The following is a 17,669-nucleotide window of genomic DNA, read 5'->3' on the forward strand; positions in this document are numbered from 1 at the left end:
ATATAATAAGCACTGTTACAAATTCGCTGATTTAACACGGTTGACAGCTAGAGCACAAGGCCAAAAGAAACTCTTTTACCGGAGTTGGAGAACAATAAATGTAGGCACAAGGCCAGAAAGAGGAGGGGCACTCAGCTACTTCTACAGCTAACTACAACTCCCGTCAGTTTAACCAGACTGACTCAAATTCACGGTGTAATCATCAGAAGGCAAAAATAAGTGACATCCTGTTTAGATATCGCACGAGCTGCTCCAATTTGCATGTCTATGTTCTTCATGCAGACACTTCATAACATGCCAACAATGCCATATAGATATATAACAAAAGGATAGATGATGAGTTAAATATCCTGCTGCAGTTCTTCACATTCATGTGTCATCCCGGATGCCGCGCCACCTACACAAGCACCTCGTCCAACTCAGAGTCACCGTGCTGCCTCAAGGCGATGTGAAGAACCAACTGGATAACAGCGCAGGAGAATCCTACCAAGCTTGGGTACTGCATTGAGGCCGATGAGATGTGGAGAACTACAGTTAGACAGTTGGTCATGGTTTGGAACAGGAAACACACTACTTCATACTTACAAAGATGAAATTGTCGCATTTTTCAGCCATGTAGGCGTATCCAGCCCAGAGCGTTGTGTTCGCCAAAGACAACACCACTTGAAGCAATGGTGGCATCGAGTCCATGCTCTTCTGCCGACGCACAGTCCCCTAGAGCAAAACATTAGCATGTAGAGCAATGTGACAACATTCGCATGCAGAGGAAGTAATTTGTGACAAAAGAGGGGAATTCAAGATGGTATTGGTGTACGTACCAAGTTGAACAGAGGGGAAACCGATACCAAACTGCCACACAGGGCGCAGGCCCAGCTGAAGAATAACTTGTATTTTGCCATATCTGCTAGAAAAACAATAAGGATTCCGAACCACGCATAAATGAATCCCCACGAACGTTGATCTTCCTCACAGAAGTACAGGAATGTGTAAATGTAATAGATCTCCCATGCAGCCCCGAACACATTGATCACAATTATGAGACTGCTACCCATTGGTGAGATGCCGTAGCAAAGCCAAAGGGCGCAGTTGACTAGAGCGGTCAGGTAAGGAAACACAGAGCGCTCTCCAACGTGCTCATTTCTCTTCAAGTCCGCCATAGTCGTGAACACACGTCAAATTAAATCTGTGTGTATGCTTGTATTGCACTGAAGACAAAATCACTCAAATTCAACAACATAAGCCCTGGCATATTCACAACAACTAACTAGGGCAACGGAACAATGTAGATAGCAGTTAAGGATTAAGATCTTTCAGAAAAAGTGAAAAACAGTTCAACTTTGAAAAGCTCAAGTACATTGGAGTGAAAATTGCACAGTACTGTCAAAAAATCACATACAGAGAGAGAGAGACAGAGAAGATGCGACTAGAGAGAAGATCTCCCACACCCGCATCTCTTTCAGCCAGAATCCCTTTCCTTGGTAAATCCGTTAGCAGGATGTCACGACCCAAACACATACATGGGATGAGCAATCAGATCAGTGCCGATTTCGGATACAAGAGAAGGGATTTGAGGTGAGAATCAGCAACAAGGGTGAGATACAGGTAGGGGAAGGTGAGAAACAGAAGCAAGAGGATGAGAGGCTTCAAGACGTTTCAATCTGCGCTCCCATTCTCCTTTGCTACTGCTTCTTTTATAATGCTCAACGGCTGCTCCAAGCCCATGTCATGACTTGGCCCACTGGCTTCTATGTGACCAAGGTCAAATGCAAGTGCAGGTCAGAACCTAATCCATTCAATAGCAAGAGCAATAAGATGCAATGTCTAGGTTTGGCGGATCTTGACAGAGCAATATGGAGGCAGAAGTCGCGTTTCCTTCGGCTAAAGGAGGGAGATAGAAACACAAAAATTCTCCGTATGAAGGCAACAACGCGATCTAGAAAGAATATGATTCAGTCCCTGCAGGTTGGGGATGTCACGGTGGTGGACCAGCAGCAGAAGGAGGATATTTTTGGGACCATTTTAATAGCATTCTCTGTGCTTACCAACCTCCAACCGCTGGACTCAATCTTGCCCAGCTTGGAATGGAATTCTGCGATCACTCTGATCTAGAAAGGGACTTCACAGAAGAGGAGGTGAAGAAGGCAGTCTTTGATATCCACCCAGAGAAAACATCGGGTCCGGATGGTTTTACGGGACTGTTCTTTAGGCACTGTTGGACTACTGTCAAGAACGAGGTTATGTTGACAATGCAAAAGCTCCAGACGCTCAATTCCCATTCGTTGCATCTTCTGAACACTGCTACCCTAGTTCTCCTGCCAAAACACTCACGGGTAGCGCAACCAAACGAGTTCAGGCTGATAAGCATGATCCATTTTTTTGCAAAGCTTGTCGCAAAGATTCTAGACATGAGCCCACAAGACTGCAACCAAAGATGCACACTCTTATTGCCCCATGCCAAAATGCTTTTATCAGAGGTCAATCCATGACAACTTCATGTACGTGCAGGCAATGACAATATCCCTGAGGCAGCATAAGACACCTTCTTTGTTGATCAAGCTGGACATCTCAAAAGCATTTGACACTGTTGCGTGGGATTTTTTATTTTTTTTGAGGCTTTGGCGAGAAGTGGAGGTGCTGGATATTTATGTTCCTTTCCACGGCCTCAACAAGGGCATTGGTTAATTAGAATTGGCAGAGAAAATTGATCATCGCAGAGGGCTGAGGCAGGGGGACCCCCTCTTCCCCTTGTTATTTGTGTTGGTCATTGATTGCCTTGCAGGATGCTTGACAAGGCGAGCAAGGCTGGCATTTTATCTCCCCTGGGAAGCATACCCATTCGATATAGGACATCTCTCTATGCTGACGATGTTATCGTTTTCATATGCCCGTTGGGAAATGAGGCGACCGCAGTAGCTGAGATCCTATCGCTGTTCGGAAATGCAACTGGATTTCGCACCAACTTTCAGAAGAGCAGCATCAGCTCTAAAAGGCAATTAATTCTCCAAACCCCTTTCTTTATCATCATCATCCGTGAATACTTTTTTAGCGAGACCAACGCCCCTGAGCGCCGGTCGGCCGCCCCGGCCCCGGCGGCCACCACTCTGGTGCCGGCGTCCACCCTCCCGCCGTCCCTCATAGCATCACAGGTTTTTCTCTCGGGGTCCTCCTCGTCCTCCTCGCGGGGTCGCCGCCGCCTCCTCCCCGGCCACCTCTTCGTTCCATGGTTCTGGTGCCTTATGTGCTTGGCACAGCCTTCGGACCCATCGTCCAGCCCGGTCCTGGTGGGTGCCCCTCACCACCTTGCCCGTCGGCTTGGCAGACAAGGGCCTTTCGCCGCCCGCGGAGCCCTGCGGCTCGCCCTCCCCATACTGGCGCGCGCCGCCGGACCTCTCCGACCCTCCCCACCACGCGCCCGCCGAGACCTGCATCCCAGCCTGCCTCCATGGCTGCTGCTACAATTGCGGGGATGACAGGCACATCTCGCGGGACTGCCAGAATGAGACATTGTGCGTTCGTTGTGGTGGCGAGGGCACATCGCCCGTGGATGCACTAGGTGGCGGAGCGACTCGCCGCTGGAGGGCCACGCTCGCCCACCTCCTGCCCTGCGCCGGGGTGGCGCCCTCCCGCCTCGGGCCCAAGTTGAGGACTTCCCGCCCCTCATGCCGTCGGCCCCTCCCCGGTTCCCCGTTTCTGCCTCGCGCTCCGGTTCGTCGCTCCCGCCCCCGCCGTGCAGCCCCCTCCCCCCGACGCGGTTAGGGTGCTAAGCCCGTGGAGCCCGACAGTGCGCTCTGAGTCTGTGGCCAGTGTGGGGGGCCCAGACTTCTCCGTCCCGTTTGCACGGCCGGCTGTGGCGCCGTGCCGCCTCGCCCCGAAGGTGCTTGTGGATGCAGACGACTGCTGCTTCCTGGAGTCTTCGGATGAGCTTCGACGGATGGAGAGCGACCTGGCGCGCGCAGTGGTGGTCACCGTCACTGGTACGCGGCTTGCGGTGGATTTGGCGGCGGCGGCGGAGGCCCTGCGAGGCCTCGGTTTTGTGGAGCAGGTCGGGAGCGCACGGCGAGTCGTTACGACATGTCTGGGTTCCACGTATGGCTGCGTACGCTGGACCCGGCGAGGATTCCGGCCAACCGCTGGCTGTACATTGAGGAGCCACGATTGGGTCATGGTGGACGCGCTTCGGATGCGCCAACGGCTCTGTGGTACCCAATATCGATCGCGGTGCTCGCACCGCCGGTGAGGATTGACCCCGCCGCTGATGGCGCCCCCACCCCCCTCTTCGCCGTCTGAGGAGGACGACCCGCACAGTGGAAGCCTTGATCGTGGCGGGGTTCGTCAGCACGCTGCTCGGCGGGTGAGCCACGGTGGCTCCGTCGCCTCCTTCGCCGGGTCAGCGCCGCCGGCGGAAGGCCTGTTGTAGTCGAAGCCGATGGACGATCAGCCACCTGCGCCCCTAGAGATGGGCCCTCCTTCCAGCTGCTTTGCTGCCGTCATCTCTCTGGCTGACGTGGGCGATACGGCTGTTGGGCAAAGTGGAGCTGCCTGACCGGTCCCTCCCTCGAGTCTTGTGCAGAGCAGGCATTGGGCGCGCGGGAGAGTTCTGTGTCCTGTGGTGGGCTAGCAAGTAGTCGCGTTGCGTGGACCGCGGTGGATTCGGTTGGTGGATCCCCAGGGTCGGTAACACTACAACGTTGGGGCATGGATGGCCACCGATTGGTGAGGAATCAGCCGGGCGGCGAAGGTACAGGTGATGGCTTGAATTTGATGCGGGTGGGCTCCGTCGTTCTGACACTGCCTGATGGGGCGGATGACAGCCTTACCCGGCTCCAGTTGGCAGCTTACACCTCCTGCCACCCAGCCAGGACCAAATCATGCCATTGGTGGGCGCGGATAGGGAGATGGACCATGTGGATCTGGAGGCGAGTGGGGCCGGCATCAGGTCTGGTGAGCTGCTGTCTCCGATGGGCCGTGTGCAGGGGGCATGATTATGATTAGTCTCTCGGGCCATGACGAGGGTGACACCTGCCCCGCATGCACTGCACCCCAGCCAGGCACGCCATGCAACTCCTGTAGCCCGCTGGACGTACTACATAGAGATCTCTCCACGGCCCTTTCTCCGATTCTGTCAAGGCTGCCAAGCAGAGAACCACCGGTGGCGACAAGGCGACCACACAAGAGGAGGGAGCCAACATCTAACCCCCGCAGAAGTGTGCGACTGGCGAGGGGCGTGGGACGAGGCTCGCAGACCACGAAGCAACAAGGAGTTCTGATCCGCAAGCTATGCATAGCTAATGAAGGGGATGTCATCTCTGACGAGGCCCTCCAGGCGTACATCCAGCTGTTCAACCAGCCACTGACGGACAACCACATCAGGGCTATCCTAGCGTTGTTCGGTTGGGAACCTTCGGTTCTGCCTCTGTTCGAGCACGGAGATGTTGTGGTGAGCGGGCACTAGTGCCTTGCTGTGGACGCACCGGTAGGCTGCAAAAATGAGTGCTCTTCCCCTAAAAACACTAGTGTGGAATGTCCGGGGCCTGAACAGCCCAGCCCATAGATCGGCCATCGCCCAAGTGGTCATGGCGGCCAATCCACGTGTGGTGTGTTTGCAGGAAACTAAGCCGGAGACTGTAACGGTGGACATCGTCAACCATTGTCTTGGTAATAAATTTGAGCATTTCTTTTACTTGCCGGCGGTTGGCACGAGAGGCGGGATCCTTCTTGCATGGGATGCCTCGGCCGTGGCACTCTCCCACCCTCACTACATGAACAACACCCTCACGGCCCTTGTTAAGCCCCTCAGTGGAGCGGAATGGTGGATCACAGGGGTATATGGACCGCAGGCAAATAGTCAGAAGATTGACTTTATGCAGGAGCTGGTTGACGTCCGAGAGCAGCAGGCGGGCCCTTGGTTGATAGCTGGTGACTTGAACTTGCTAGTGAACCCGGAGGACAAAAGAAACGACAGAATCAACAGGATGATGATGGCTCGGTTCCGAGCCAAACTGAACCTCTTGAAGCTGAAGGAATTGTACCATAATGGTCGTAGATACACTTGGTCAAATGAGAGAGCGGCGGCTACCCTGGAGAAGATCGATCATGCATTCTGCACAAGTTCCTGGGAGGATTTACACCCAACTAGCTATCTCATGGCTTTGGGTTCAGCAGTCTCGGATCACTGTCCAATGCTCCTTGACCTCAACGCGGATTTGCTCATGGGTAGACGGTTCAAGTTCGAGGCATTCTGGACTAAAGTGGATGGATTTCTGGATGTGGTCAGCAAGGCGTGGGAGCCCGTACCCGCAGCTGGAAACCGATACGTGATTCTGGACTCGAAGCTTCGAGCCACGGCCAAACCACTAAATAAGTGGAGTGACAGGAGAATTGGCAATATCAAGCTACAAATAGCCATTGCAATGGAAGTGATCCTTCGGTTGGACAAGGCAATGGATAGTAGGCCTCTCTCCCAGCCTGAACATGCGCTACGGAAGCTGCTGAAGAAGTTGCTTGGCCTATGCTCACTAGAGAGAACATTTGCGCGTCAAAGATCTCGCCTGCTCTTCCTCCGTGAGGGAGATGCGAACACTGGCTTCTTCCACAGCCACGCACGGCACCGGCAGAGGAGGAATATGATCACCTCCTTGACACACGGGTCAAGAATAGCTATGGGCCAGAATGAGCTTTCTGCCACGAAGAGATATGTCGCACCTCAAATGCCTTTCTTGGAGGATGAAGTAAGGAAAGTGGTCAAAGCCATGTCGCTGGACAAGGCGCCGGGCCCGGACGGCTTCACTGGGGGATTCTATGTTGTATGTTGGCATATCATCAAGAACGATATCATGCGGGCGCTCGAGCTTTTCCACAGGGGCGACATGCGCGGACTGCCATCGATCAACAAGGCCATCATCTCCCTGCTCCCGAAGGTTGATGGTGCAGTTCAACTCAAAGATTTTCGGCCGGTGAGCCTCATGCATGGCGCGATCAAGATCTTCGACAAAGTCTTGGCAACTAGAGTGGCCGTTGAGTTGCCGAACCTGGTAGGACATCATCATAGCGCCTTCAACAAAGGGCGATCGATACACGACAATTTTATGTTGGTACAATGCACGGCTCGCCGACTACACGCTTTGCGCGAGGCCACTGTTATGCTCAAGCTCGACATCACAAAAGCTTTTGACACACAGTAAACTGGGCCTTCCTAGTGGAAACCCTACGCGCGATGGGGTTTGGCACAAGATGGATCGATTGGGTTTGCGGATTATTGGGGAGCTCCTCCACGAGGATTTTGGTGAATGGATTGCCGGGACGGCCCATCTACAACTGTTGTGGACTACGCCAGGAAGGCCCACTATCTCCGATGCTATTCATACTAGTCATGGAGCCCCTGCACGGAATGGTGGAATTGGCTTCATCTAGGGGTATTTTGGCGCCGCTTGCGGGGACCGGCCTCAGGCGGCGCATCTCTATGTTTGCGGATGACATCATGTTGTTTATCAAGCCTAACAAGCTAGATCTCCAAGCATCCTCCTTATAATCTTGGATCTCTTCGGTCACGCATCAGGGCTAAGGGTCAATCTCTCCAAGAGTGAAGCACTGCCAATTTGGTGCGATGAGCAAACCATGCTGAGGGTGGAAGCCACGCTAGGATGTCCGATCGGATCATATCTGTGCAAGTACCTTGGCCTACCCCTCACAATTCGGAAGCAAACGGCAGCCCAACTTATGGGCATCGCAGACTGCCTTGCGAGTCTACCAAAGTGGAGAGTAGCAAACATGCCTAAAAGTGGTCGTCTACTGCTTGTCAAATCCGTCCTCTGCGCTATTCCGATGCACGCGATGATGGCCCTCGACATCCCGCAGAAAGTGATCTCGGCCATGACCAAAATCTGCAGGGGCTTCTTGTGGTGCGCTAAGAACAAAGCTAGTGGAGGCCACTACATGGTCGCTTAGGACGCACTATGCACGCCAAAGTGGGCAGGTGGATTGGGTATTCCGAACCAAAATTGGCTAAACATTGCTATGCAAGCGCGATGGCCATGGCTGCAGCAAACGGATGCCTCCAGGCCATGGGCAGAATTTCAAATCCAAGTCCCGGAGCAAGCGAGGGCACTCTGCGCAGCGGCTATGTGCTCCACCGTTGGCAACGGAATGCGCACCCTATCCTGGGAGGACCGGTGGCTTGGTGGGTTCCGGCTGCAGGAGATTGCACCGCACGTCTACGCATCAGTGAGCCGAGCAGCTAGGTGCTCTAGGACGGTCCACCAGGCCCTGTCAACCACAGACTGGGCTCGGGATGTCGGCCCGGAGCTTTCTCCGGATGCGCTGCAGGAATACTTTCAGCTATGGGCGCAGGTTACTCACGTCAATCTGATTCCGGATGCCACAAATAAGATTAGTTGAGTCTGGGAGCCGGATGGAAGATACTCTTGTAGATCCGCCTACCAAGCTAGATTTTGGGGCCGGGAAGTGTCTCCGGCTGCCATCTTCACGTGGTCATCCAGGGCTCCGCTCCGTTGTCGGTTCTTCACTTGGCTTGCAGTACGGAGTAGATGTTGGACGGCGGACCGGCTGGCCCGTCATGGCCTTGATCACCACGACGCTTGCCCCTTCTGCGCCCAGCATGAGACCATTGGGCATATTCTCTTAAATTGCGTCATGGCAAGAAAGGTGTGGACTATTGTCTGTACGGCTTTAAACAGGCCGGAATGGGTGCCGACAGGCGGAACAAACCTGGTGGATTGGTGTGCGGAGAAGAACGGCGCAAACAGGAGCATGAAGGAGATGCGAACGATCATCCTCCTTGTTATGTGGGAATTATGGAAACACCGGAATGCCATCGTCTTTGACGGTGCTACCCCGTCCCTATGAGTTTCGTTACAAACCATCGAAAGGAGGGCCGGGCATGGAAGGAAGCGGGACTTTTGAAGGGAGATGTGGAAGCTCTCTTTAGGGTTGTGGCTAGGTGGGAGAGCATGAGAGAGTAGTATAGGTAATTTTGTGGTGGAGTTGGGCTTTATCGTAATATTGTGTAACACCCAACGTGGAGGGGCTCTTCCCCGTTCCTTTTTTAATATATAGTACGCACACTCGTGCGTATTCGAGAGAAAAAGAAGAAGAGCGGCATCATTCCATTGCTTGTGAGGGTCTGAACCTTAATTCCATTCACACTGTCCTGGGATGCACCATCTCTCAGTCCCCATGTGCTTACCTGGGAATGCCCCTGTCTGACAGAAGATTGAAAAGAAGTGACTTCCAAAGGTTTACCGATAAAATTGCAAAATTGATCACAATGGCTGGAAGGTTGGCGTTGATGAAGAATGTGCTATCTGCAATGCCCACCTACCAAATGATGTCCATCCTTCATCCTAAATGGCTTGATAAAATGATTGATAAAATAAAAAGGGCATTCTTATGGGCGGCCTCGGACGAAGTTTCAGGAGGTAAATGTTTGGTCAAATGGACTTTGGTTTGTGGACCTCTTGAGCTGGGAAGCCTTGGAATACCAGATATGCAGCTGCAAAGCAGAGCTTTGAGAATGAGGCTTTGGAAGAATGTGCACAACACTGACAAACCATGGCACGGGCTTCCCCTCCCGATTGATAAGGTCATAGAAGAGTTGTTCCGAGCCTGCACAAAGATTCAAATTGGTGATGGAAGAGGCACATTCTTTTGGCACGCCCGCTGGATGGATGAAATGGCGCCAAAACTATTGTTTCCCAACCTGTTTCAACACAGCTGGCAAAGAAATTTGCGCGTCCCGCAATGCCTCCAGGATAGCAGGTGGATATCCTTGATCAAACCGCTCCCCCAGCTTGCAAACTCTGCGCGAATACATTGACTTGTGGCATAGAACTCGGGTGATTCTCCTCTCCAACCAACCTGGTGAAGCGATCTGGAAATGGATTGCTGATGAATGGTATTGCGCAAGCTCTGAATACCAATTTCAACAGCAGCCTTCCCATTCTTCGAACTACATCAGTCTCATCTGGAGCATCAAGATCCCCCCCCCCCCCCCCCCCCCCCCAATGTAAGCTCTTTGCATGACTGACCATTCAAGGAAAGACCCTAACAACCGATAATTACACATTTGGCAAAGAGGGGATGGCCACATAACCCCATATGTGCCTTGTGCCGCATACATCCGGAGACAACACCTCATATAATGGTCCATTGTTCTGTGACATCTGCTGTTTGGGAGGTGGCGCTTTGTGTGAAGAACTGATGCTCCGCCACCACTAGCTTGATCCAATTCAGTGAGCCACAAGTACTAGCTTCAGCAACAGAAGATATCTTCCCATCAGGTTGTGTGCACCATATCTTGTAACTGAGCACTGCAGTCTGACACAAATAGCACATCTCTTGAGTTGTAAGCCACCAAGACACTACTGCTGCACATTCTGTCTGAAAAATAGGCTTGGGATCAAAGGCATGAGCTGGCTGTACAAATGGAATAACAGACCACCAATCCATTAGGTGCAGCACATTTTCTATAGTTGCAAAAAATATTACGGAGAATGCATTCTGAAGAAGAAACCACCATTGTAATGACCACTGATTTTCCATGAAGGCCAAGGCTACTCCACAACCATCCCCATACAGTCATGTATGTGCAGCACATCCAACTCTCTAGTCAAACAAGTCTCACCTGCAGTATCTAACTTCTTCACACGTCCTAGTAGGTGTAAGTACCAGCCCAAGGTGTTCTTGGTAATAATCAACAATCCATGAAAATTCGCACTAACAACTGCCACAAATAAAGCTCCAACCATGCATGGTTGTTTCTCCTTGTACATGTAACAATCACCCACACCTTGAATTCCATTTTGGTGTATTTTGAAATCTTCTGTACAAATTGGAGCTTCCTCAATATTTTTTATCAAACAAACATGGTGCCATCCATAGAGTTAAACTGATTGCCAATCCTAAGCCATGATGTACTGTTCCCATATCTCAGCAACGCATTGCCACATATCATTTCTTGCCTGCCCAGGAGGTTGAGGGATTGTAGTACGTGAGTTTGGCTGAGGACAACAACTGAGCTCCTCTTGGCACACCTTCTCATGATAGATATCAACCAGCAACATCTCCCGCAAACAAGCACCAGACCCAACAGTACCCAAGCAGGAAGCTATCTGAAGAACATCTAATTTCAGAGAGCATAGTGCCATTCGAGTCTCATTCCCCCGCCTGACAATGAGCAGGTGCACAGAAATTTCAGGATAAATAACGGTACTTGAATGCATACCCGTGACCGGAGGTGGTACCAAGGTAGTGACAACCCTTGATACTAAACCACAGAAAAAAGATGCTTCATGGAGCCCAATGGGGCCTGCATGTCCGCTACCATGTCAGAACATCAGGGACGCCACAAGTGTGAAGGGGAGCGGTGGCAAGGTCGAATAGGGAACCACCTCCCTGCTTGATGCAGTGGCGGCGCTTGCCGGCAGCTCGACAATGTCGTTGCAAGCTGTATCAGTATGCTTGTCGATGAATGAAGGCCATGGTGCTGGCCTGATCACTTGCCCTTGTGGCTTCAACCCCAGTGTCAGCTCTGGCATCGACACGGGCATCAACATGTAGTCGGCGGCGACGAAGCATTTCAACAAACAACTGGTGGGCGTCGTCATGACAAGCTGGAGGTTAGGAACCAATCTCCGCGGCGGGGATGGTGCGGCCACTGGTGTGCTTCAGAGGGCCATGGCCACAGACATGGGACCTTCATCGTCACCACCCTGGACCGGATCACCCATCGAGCAGGTGGCGAGGGCCTTGGCGCCTTGTTGCACACAGCAGACATGTCAAGCTTGGGGAAGAGGCAGACTGCAACGGAAAAGTGGCAGGAGTTTGGGAGCAGAGCAAGGATCCGGCGGCGAAGATGCATTCGTTCATTAATTTTTGAAATAGTGTGTCGCTCATAATGAACTGCAAATTATACGTACAATCGATTGCAGTAACCAAACAAACATCACCGGGTTGGCACGGGGTCGGCAAGACGGCTTCTCCGTTGATGTCAGGGGCGAGCGGCTGAACCTGGCCGAAGAAGATCAACGGCGGCGACCCCGCGGCGGATCGACGGTGCTCGAGCGGCGGGAAAGGAGGCGAGCAAAGGCAGAGGCATTGGGAGGGGAGGGAGAGGAGCGAGGATATTTTCCCCCTTTTTTTTAGGGGAACTTTTCTCTTCGAGCGAGGATGGATACTAACGGCCCAAGGGCCTGAGCAGATTTACATACATACACTCACGAAAAAGCCCAAGATGCCTGCCCTAGGGCCGGGCCAGATCTAGAAAAAGGGTTGTAAGACGAGTTGCGTACCAGGGTACCGTGTATCCGGTGGCGGAAGTCAGAACGCCTGCAACAACGCAAACACCAAAATTAAGCTCTGTGTTCCATCAAAAGAAAAACTAAGCTATGTGCTCGTTTAAGCATTCGTAAGGTAAAGATCCAAGTAAGCTCCGTGTATCCACCTATGATGCCGAGAACGGTGTGCGTGATCTCACGGGGCGCCGCCATATGCTCGGATCGGTGCTGTTGTCCACAGAAAAAATACGGTACACGTTAGACTAGACCGTAGAAATCACAACAAACCAACTTAAAACATAGCAGCAAGATGCACAGATGAACGGATCTAAGAACATGAGGCGCCGTTCTTCAAGAAATTAGACAAGAGGAACACACACACACACACACACACAAGCATGTACGCATGCATGATGGATTTGCTCTACGGAATACATGGATCGGAAGCATACAAAGACAGAAGGTGTGTAGATCGAAGAAGGGAAATCAACCAAGGGTGGCTGGACGATATTACTCTCCCATCTTTCTTTTATTTTCTTTCTTTTCTTTTCAGTGCATATAGCTATGGGGAGAGGGAGGGAAGGAAGGAAAATGTGGAGCAAGGGAGGGACGAGGGGAAAAGAACCTGTGCGAATCGGCAACAGAGAAATGGAAATGTGGCGCCCAAAGCATGACGTTGCCCGGTGCAGTTTATATACACAGCAGGCTTTGGTACAGCTCTGCACGCCGGTGGGGCCCATGGAGTCTAACTGCTACTGTAACAGACGCACCAGTTCCCAATGCTTATGCATAATGCATTCATGGGGTTTTCTTTACAGTGCTTATTCTCGTTTCCAGGCTTCGGCTCTTCTTTGGGTTTGGCCCGCCGAGCTAACTTGCTGCGCACGTATCAAAGAACTACAAGCGCAGCAGCTGCTTGTGGCTATTGTTTGCCTTGCCACCTTATGAAACGCCCACGGACGCTCAACCACATCATTTTAAAGTTGTATATGAGTTCCTCTGTTGTCAACTAATGATGCATTTCAAGAAATTGCTGAAATGAAATGTTGTCTGATCTTGCGGTGGCAGCTGGATATATGATCACCCATCTCTTGAAATTTCAGGCCATGGCGAACCCCCTCACCCACGTCCTCCACAATCATGTTGTTAATGATTACACAAGTTGTTATCGTCTTCCACAATGTCTTTGAGTCTCATAGTTTAGCAAGTTCGCGAACAATTGCAAAACGAGTTTGGAGCACTGCAAATGTCCTCTCCACATCCATTCTAGATCCTTCTTATTTTTGAAAAACATGGCATTTTCTGTTACCCCTTGAATTGGAGATGGTCTTGACAAACATCGTCAACAGAGGATAGATACTATCAGAAAGATGGTACCCAATGTTATAGTCACTAGCAAGCAGAGGTGCTGCGGCACGCCAGTGTTATATTTTTTTCGTAAGAGAGAAGGCGCCAGTCAGTTTGAGGGTGAGCTGGTAATAATAGATTCTTTTGTTAGTGCCGATAAAAGCTGGAAAAAACACCAGAAAAGGGTGTTTTAATCTTGTAAGGAATTCTGGCATACCAAGTTGTCATTAAATAAAATGGTCATGTTTTTTCTTTTCTCTCCATTCGTTAGTAAATGGTTTTTTCTACCTCTGAAAGGTGTTACTCAATTCAGTTAAGTGCATGGTCTGTTTGTGTTTTTACCTGCAAGCATTTTTTAAAATTTCACTAAGTAATGTTATTCGATAAATTAAGCGCATAATCTATTTTTATAGATGTAAGCACTTTTTTGGATTCATGAATAATTTTTTTAAGGTTTGAACAAATTTCAAGTTTAAAATATTAATAAATTGCAAGGGTGAAACATTCTAAATGAGGGGGATAAGTAGTTTTTTTAAATACAGTACAGACACAAGTGCTCATATACACGCGCATACACTCACCCCTATGAACGCACATACGCACACTCTATCTCTATGAGCATCTCCGAAAGACTGGATCAACATATCTTCTTGAAATTTAGACGTTGCTAGACGTGTGTTTGGCGTACATGTAGCACGTGTCCGGAATAATATAGCTCGACATAAAACTGGGCTGATTGTAGGCACATCGTCGTATATTTTTGAAGAAAGTATAGTTTTTCACTCAAATCCTATTTAATGGATCAATAACCCCCTCAACTTCAAAACCGAATTATTTCCCCACTAAACTTTGCAAAACCGTATAAATCTCACCCTGGGTAGTTTTGGAGAGAATCGAAGGTGGTTTTGCTTCTATTTCTCTCTTCTTACTTTCCACGTCGGTGGAATTTTGTCTATTTTGGGCCTAGCCCAATAGCAGTTTCAGAAATTTTTAATAAATTCTAGAGGCCCACTCAGCCCATTCGTGCAAGGCAAGAGGTGGAACTAAAGTTTAGTCCCACATTGCTAGTTTAGAGGGAGTTGGACCTCCTTATAAGGGAGGTTCTTTCCCCACTTGTATGAGCATGAGAACAAGAGGGATATCCACGCGTGCTCCTCCTTCGCCGCCCGTCGCGCCGCGGGTTGCGGGAATGAGCCGAGCCGATATCTAAACTGGAAAGTTTTTGCTGTAGTGGATATTGAATACGAACGCTGCACCCTTCGGCTGCTGCCCGTTCGTTTTGTCTTCCGCATTCCCTTCAGCTTCCGGCGCAGCCTCTCGCCTCCTTCTCTTGCGCCTATAAAAGGGAGATCGCTCCTCTCAGAGAGATGCACCAGAACTTCTCCTTCCTCTCGCCACCAGTTACAATCTCTGAGCTGCTGTTGTCTTCCTCATCCCGGCTTGCGGCGTGCACCGCGAGTCGGGACAGTAGGCCTCCGAAACCGCACCTCTTTGAGTCCTGTTGTAACACCCCGGATATGACTTTCCCAATATGTATTCCAACTCTTGCCGTTTCCGGCCTTAAGTTATTTTATTTTCTCGGGTTCGGGTTTTTGTCTCCGTGTGTTGTTGTCGTTGTCATGCATCTCATATCATGTCATCATGTGCATTGCATTTGCATACGTGTTCGTCTCTTGCATTCGAGCATTTTCCCCGTTGTCCATTTTGCATTCCGGCGCTTCGTTCTCCTCCGGTGGTCATTTATACCTTTCTTTCGTGTGTGGGGATTAAACATTTCCGGATTGGACCGAGACTTGCCAAGAGGCCTTGGTTTACTACCGGTAGACCGCCTGTCAAGTTTCGTATCATTTGGACTTCGTTTGATGCTCCAACGGTTAACCGGGGGTCCGAGAAGGCCTCGTGTGTGTTGCAGCCCAACACCCCTCCATTTTGGACCCAAACCCACCAAAACCCTCTCCATCATCTAGAGCGTTCGATCACGATCGCGTGGCCGAAAACCGCACCTCATTTGGACTCTCCTAGCTCCCTCTATGCCTATATATTCACCACCCTCCCGAAATTCGCGGATCCCCTCTTCCAAACCCTAAAAAAATCCACCTCGCGCCGGCCGGACACGTCCGTCCCCGGCCGGACACGTCCGCCGCCCCACCCGGGCCAATCCCGCGCTGCCACATGGCGCAGCCCGTGCCCACATCGCCGCCAGCGCCGCCGGCAGTCAGGCCCGCGCGGGGCCCTCCCGGCCCGCGCACCCTCCGCCGCCTACCGCCCGATCCGCCGCTCGTCCTCCTCGCGGCCGGTCGCCGCCTCCGTCGCCCAGGTCGCCGGCCGCTGCCCCGCTCTCCGTCCGGCGAGGAAGCTCGTCGTCGGACCCGTCCCCGCGCCTCCTCGCCGCCGGATCCGGCCGGAGAAGGCCGGATCTACTCCTCTTCCGCCTCCCCGACCACTCTCCGGCGCCGCCACGCGTCCACGTCGCCGGACAAGGCCGCTGCGCTCCGGCCAACCTCGGGTCGCGTGAGAACCCTAGATCTGGAGGTCCAAATTTTCTTCTAAGTCCCCGTTTTTCCAGATTCAAGTGCCCTTGTTCATCGTGCCGTAACTTTGCATTCGTAGCTCCGTTTTGGGCATATAGCATATCAGAATGTTCGTCTCAGAGATTACATCATTTCATTCCATTGCATCATTTTCATTTGAGTTCATCTTGATGCCCGAAATGCTGTTAGAAGAGTGCTACTTGAGATAATTGTCAGATCTGCTGCTCCATTTAGACATTTGTCATTTTTGCCATGATTATTGTATGCATGACATGCCCATGAGCTCTACATATGTTTTGTTAAGAGTTTTGCCATATTTCCAGAGGTGCAACCCATGTATTTTTGTGATGTGTGTGGTGACTAGCACAAGCTTGCAAAGTGAGGCACTTGGTAAAGCTGATTTCAGGGACTTAGCATTTTCACCAAGTCCTTGAGCTGTTTATCTCATATGGCCATATGTTCATGTTGTTTCCTAGTGATCCGTGCCTCTTTTGAGGATGATCACTAAGGATGTTTTGTTAATCTTGTAATGCTCTATCCATCCATGTCTTTGTTTGCATTTATGGAGCACCCTAGCTTGAGCCAATTGAGCTCTACTTTTGCTACTTCGTGAATCTGGGCAGATTGTCTACTTGTTAGCGATTTTGCCGATGATGTGGTAGTTGATCCGTGCATGCTATGTTATTGTTCTTGCCATGTCTAGCTTGCATTTTGTGTATTCTTGATGGATGTATGCTTATATCATCATGACTTGCTCTGTAGTGAGTGCATCGAGCTCGTAAACATGCCTACTTGATATCTGTTTTTAGCATGCTCCAGTTTTCACTAAGTATGAGATCTGATTATATTTTTGCCATGTTCACATGCTTGCAATTGTATTTTCTGATCCCTTTTGGCTCAAGGTAACTAAGGGACTTTTGTTAAGCTCTTTGAGTATCTCCATGCCATGCTTTACTTTGCCATGTTCAGGTCCTGTAGCATGTAGTTTTGTTGCTCCAAAGAGTGCTACCTGATCTGAAATTCCAGACAAATGTTAATTTCACTAAGTCTGAGATCTGTTTACCAGATGCATTTGTGCCATGCTTGTTTGAACCTGTTAATGGATGATTTGGCCGTAGCTCAGTGCTAGACTTTTGTTAAGCATCTTGAATGCATTCCTGCCATGCATTTTGTTGTCATGTTTGGGTGCTGTAGCATGTTCATCTCGTTGCATTTAGATGGCTACTTGCTGTAAATCGCAAAACGTGGTCATATTTGAATTGATTGCCATCTCCAAACCGTAACTCCGATTCCGGCGCTCTTTATATCGTTTTCAAGCGATTTCATCTCATCTTTCCAGTGGCACACTTGGATTTCCAAGTTGAGGCCAGGGTCATGCATTCCTTGTCACATCTTGCATATGCATCCCGCATCGCATCCCGCATAGCATACCATGTTTGCATCATATTGTTTGATCCTTGCACGTGGTTGATTGTGTCCTTGTTGCTTGTTTGTCTTGTTT

The 17,669-nt window shown here is 50.6% G+C and overlaps 1 non-coding gene across 2 annotated transcripts; it reads right to left on the reverse strand.

Moving 5' to 3' along the window:
• Positions 1–212: 212 nt before the first annotated feature.
• Positions 213–13,732, reverse strand: LOC125536565 (uncharacterized). 2 transcript variants are annotated; one of them, XR_015616002.1, is made up of 4 exons: positions 11,934–13,732; positions 819–1,205; positions 586–714; positions 213–499 (listed from the first exon to the last, which is right to left on the reverse strand). It is a non-coding gene; the product is annotated as an uncharacterized LOC125536565 (transcript). The 2 variants fall into 2 exon arrangements; XR_015616001.1 differs by lacking the exon at positions 11,934–13,732 and having other exon boundaries at positions 819–10,002.
• Between the last annotated feature and the right edge of the window lie 3,937 nt (positions 13,733–17,669).

The sequence above is a fragment of the Triticum urartu genome, chromosome 2A (genome assembly GCF_056163025.1).
Source record: "Triticum urartu cultivar PI428250 chromosome 2A, HENAU_Tu73, whole genome shotgun sequence".
Classification (NCBI taxonomy): domain Eukaryota; kingdom Viridiplantae; phylum Streptophyta; class Magnoliopsida; order Poales; family Poaceae; genus Triticum; species Triticum urartu.